At 43.8% G+C, this 4850-nt stretch overlaps 1 non-coding gene across 1 annotated transcript; it reads right to left on the reverse strand.

The window, feature by feature from the left end:
• Positions 1–4432: 4432 nt before the first annotated feature.
• On the reverse strand, positions 4433–4535 carry LOC137231397 (U6 spliceosomal RNA). Its single transcript, XR_010946519.1, has one exon. It is a non-coding gene; the product is annotated as a U6 spliceosomal RNA (small nuclear RNA).
• Between the last annotated feature and the right edge of the window lie 315 nt (positions 4536–4850).

A 4850-nucleotide genomic window follows, 5' to 3' on the forward strand; every position in this document is an offset into this window, starting at 1 on the left:
ATCCCCCTGCTGAATATGAAACAGATGAAACGGGAGCAGCTGCTCTTCTCAGCTGGTGAGGTGCTGGAGCTGAAGCAGTGTGGTGTTTAGGTGTCTTCCTCCTCAAAGCCCAGACAGAGTGACAACAAGGCTGCTCAGATGTGTGCTTACGTGGAAACCTCCGGCCATGTTTTCCTTTGGAAGGAAAACACGCGTTCTCTCCCTTCCCCCACAGCTGGAATCCAGACTCCCCGAAGACAAAGCGCTGTGTTTCCTTCTCAGCAGGCTCTCCTGTGGGTCGTCACTCTCCTCACAGCCCTTGACCCTCTGCTGCTTTGAAAACTCTGTGGGGAGTGGGCGAGGAACCTGATATGAGTCTGCGCCCTCCTTCAACCCTCACCTTTTTATAAGCATCACGGGAGGCGAGATGGAGCACTTACAGGGTTGTAGGCAACAGAGAAGGCGTGTCACAAACCCTTTAGAACTAGCTATGGATGGATTGAGTTTATGTTTAAGTCAAAGGGAAAGGACCTTTTAAATATAATTTAAAGCAATAAAACTGGTTTTAAGACCATGGCTCTAAAATTCGTCCCGGAACCGAGACTTGTCATCTGATACCCTCTGGCTTGGGCAATTACTTCACCTTTCTAAAACTCAGTTTTCTCATCTGTGAAGTGGCCGCAGTGACAGTCCCTATCTTATAGGCCAGGAATTGGCAAGCTTTTTCTGTAAAGGATGAGTTAGTAAATATCTCAGGTTTTGCAGCACATATAGTCTTTGTGGCATACCCGTGTTTTGTTTGTTTTTTCCAAACCTTTAAAACTGTCTGAACTGTTCTTAGATTAAGGGCTCTACTAAAACAGTCCAGGACCAGATTTGGTGACCTCTATTTAGGCTTATTGTGAGGGTGAAATCAGATAGCATATATGAAATGTTTTGCATTGGACCTAAAACATAGCAGATTCTCAATAAACAATAGGTATGATGATTCTTACCTGGTGATTGTGTAGAAGGCTAACTAAAAGCAATAGCAGAACTTTCAGACTTAGCTATTCTGGCTCCCTTGCCACACACACATCCAGTAGAGCAAATATTTACAAAGACAATAGAATGGAGACAAATGAAAACCATTAACGTGATACTCCTTATTTGATTTGAAGCATTTGAAAATTAAATACGGTCAAGGGCATTGGGGCCAGTGGACATTTCTGAGGGCCAGCTGTGTGCCAGGACTTGGCCATGTGTTATTTCACAACAGTGCTGCTAGGTGGGTTTTATTGTTCCTGTTACAAGAAGAGAAGCAGAGACTAGGGAAGGGAATATCCCTGGAAACCAAGTGTGTCTGCCCAGGGCCTCCATGTTGTGCAGACTTCTTTTTTACCAATTTTTATTATTTATTTATTTATTTGAAGTATAGTTGATTTACAGTGTTGTATTAGCACAGTGTACAGCACAGTGATTCAGATATATATATTATCTTTCAGATCTAGAGACACGTATTGACTGAAAGTGAGGGGATGGAAAAAAGCTATTCCATGCAAATGGAAATCAAAAGAAAGCTGGAGGAGCAATTTTATATCAGACAAAATTGACTTTAAAATAAACACTGATACACGAGACAAAGAAGGACACTACGTAATGATCAAGGGATCAATCCAAGAAGAAGATATAACAATCGTAAATATATATGCACCCAACATAGGAGCACTTCAATATGTAAGGCAAATATTTTAACAGACAGGTTATGCAGACTTGATGGCTGTTCTCATGTTCCTCTGACTCTTATGCCCATTCTCTTTCTAATATACATGCATTTACATCAACTTTTTGCCTCTTGACCCCGGAATAGGTGGCTGCCTTCTGAATGGAATTTAATGAGTGGTTCAAAGGCTGTTTCTAAGTGTACACCTTCTATGTGCCAAGCCCTGTGCCGGACGTTGGAATTACCAAAAAAAAAAGAAGAGTATGGCACGATCCCTTTTGTTGAAGAACAAAGTCTAGCAGGAAAGACACCACCCAGGTAGCTAATCGTGATATATTAGGAAAGTATTCTATTAGTAGTGCTTGGTGGAAAATTCCATTTAGGTTTTGTCTTGAGGAAGTCATTGTGACAATGCCTGGATTTGTATTAAAAACACACAACTTCCGTTCTATCACAATCTCCCCATTTCAATATGATAATCTTCATTGGCTTCCCATTATCCATAGAATGAAGTTCAGAGTTCTTGGATCATATTCAAGGCCTTATGCCAAAGCCTCCCAGTGGATGTGTCAGATCTGCTGAGATGATGCTATAGACTGAATTGTTGAAACCCAATTCCCAACGTGATGGTGTTTGGAGGTTGGGCCTTTAAGAAGTGATTAGCTCATCAGGGTGGAGCCCTCATGAGTGGGATTAGTGCCTTTTATAAAAGAGCTACTGGAGACATCCCTGGCTCCTTGGGCCATGTGAGGTTATGGTAAGAAGATGGCTGTTTATGAGGAAGTAGGCTCTCACCAGACACCAAATCTACCAGAGCCATGTTCTCAGACTTCCCAGCCTCCAGAACTGGGAGGAATAAATTTCTGTTGTTTTTAAGCCACCAGTCTATGGTATTTTGTTATTGCATCCTGAACAGACTAAGACAGATGGTGACAGCCTTGCCCATCTACTCTGGTGTATACTAAAAATATGATCCTTATTCCACATGTGCCTCAACCTGAAATATTTTGGGAAGCCTTGTCCTTCACAACCTGTCCCTGATTTTCCTTTCCTGACAAATTTCCCTCAACTGTCCCAACGCACACAGGGTCTGTTCCCTGTTCCTTGTCCATTCGCCATGTTTCCCAACCTACACACCTCTGCTCACATGTTTCTTTCTGCCTGGAAGTCCCGCCCAACCCTTTCTACCACTTCTGTGTAGTCTGCAAATTCTTGAAAAGAATAACTTATAAGTGACCTCTTTCATGAAGGATTCCCTGCATTCATTGTCCTTTGACCTGCAATAGTGTTTTATCTTTTTTACGGCACTTGCCATCTGTTACATTCTTAGCAGTGAAAGGACCTAGTGCTGTGTCTGGCACATAGTAGGGCTCAGGAGGTCAGCTGACCAGCCTGCCTGCCTTCCCTGCTTTATTTATAGAATCTTAGGAAAACTACTTAAATCAGTGGTGCTTAAATGTGGCTGAACATCATAATTGCCTGAGGAGGTTTTGTTTGTTTTGTTTAATATTTCGATGCCCAAGCCATACCTCAAATCAATGAAACCAGAAACTCTAAAGGGTGGTTTCCAGCATCAGAGTTCCCCAGCTGACTCCAACGTGCAACCAGGGTCCAGAGCCGCTGTTCTGAATAACCTGAGCCTTGTTTCTAGGGTCGTTCTGAAACCTAAATGCCATGTTTGCGAAAGCTTGGCACAGTGCCTGGTGCGTACTGAGTGTGCAGCAACTATTAATTGCTGTATTGTATTTTACCCCAGATTTTCACTTCTTTGCCGACAGGGTCTTGCACATAGTAGGTATGGAATAAATGCTGGTTGAATAAACAAATGCTCCTTGAGAAAGCTTCAGGGAAACCCCCAGCAGGTTGTTGCAGACAGCAGGCTTTAATGTGAACTAAAGGTTGTGCCTGGAGCAGAGGCATGGGGATGTGGTCTGTCCTGGGTGCAGGCAGTGGGGGGGAAGCGGAGTGGGCTGGGTGTTGGCTTTACAAGATTTAAAAACAATATTAAAACCAACTACAAGTCTATCTTCTTTTTATTGTCATCACACACTGGAAATTCTTAACAGTACCGGTGATAAAATGCTTCTTGCTGGGATGGACTTCTCCCACCACCCCTGCCCTCTCAGCCTTATCTCGTTTCACCACTGGCTCGGAGCCCGGCAAGAAAAGACAAAAGAGCTCTTACCGTCAGCACTATTAATGAGCTAAATGGCTGGAGAAAGAAACAAGGGAACTGTAAATTATATTTATAAATTATGTCATATAAAGCCAGACTAAGTAATTAAACTGTGGGCCCATAATTAAATACTTGTATAACATTTGGGCCCTGAGATTTCTTTCTACCACAATGGTTAGCAGGCTGTGTGGTGGGCTGATGACTCATACAGAGGTCCTGGGGCAAAGTGATGTCAAGGTCACTGTCTAAACAGAAGAATCCTTGAGGGACAGCCTTGGATGTGGTCAAAGGAATGGACAAGTGATTTGCAGGGTAACAGGTGAGGAGTTTCCCCAGACCCCCTGGAGTATGTGAGAAGGGCAGTAGCATCCTAGGTTAGTGAATGAAGGCCAAGCGGCAGTGCTCTCAAGCCCAGCAGGAAGGGAGGGCCTTCCCACTGCTGGCTCCAGCCAGCCCTCCCCTTCACATGCCCACCCTTCACATGCCCACGTAGAGTCAGAGACATCAATACGACTTCTTTGAACAGTCTCCTTTTCACATCTCTCTACCTTTGCCCATGTTGTTGTCAGCAACAACAAAATATGGAACGCTTCATGAATTTGCGTGTCATCCTTGTGCAGGGGCGATGCTAATCTCTGTATCGTTCCAACTTTATATATGTGCTGCCGAAGTGAGCACCCTTCTCTGTTCTTCACCTAGCCATTTAGTCCTTCAAGATCTAGCTCCAAGGAGCTCCATGGAGACGTTTCCTGATGCATTTAGGCAGTGGTAAGTCTTCCTCTGGCTCTCACAGTTACATTATGGGGTAATATAGTTCTCTGCCTAGTGTGTCCCCTGTAAGGTCCTGAATAGCAGAGCCCCTGTTCTCAGTTCCTAAAAAATTGCCCAGCAGAATGGAAGGTGCTTAACACCCCTCTGTTGAGTAAGTGAGTAAATGACTGAAAGATGGATAGCCCTGCATAGAAGGGGAGGTGGTATTATCCCTATTTTTCA

The sequence above is a fragment of the Pseudorca crassidens genome, chromosome 9 (assembly GCF_039906515.1).
Source record: "Pseudorca crassidens isolate mPseCra1 chromosome 9, mPseCra1.hap1, whole genome shotgun sequence".
In the NCBI taxonomy this organism is placed as follows: domain Eukaryota; kingdom Metazoa; phylum Chordata; class Mammalia; order Artiodactyla; family Delphinidae; genus Pseudorca; species Pseudorca crassidens.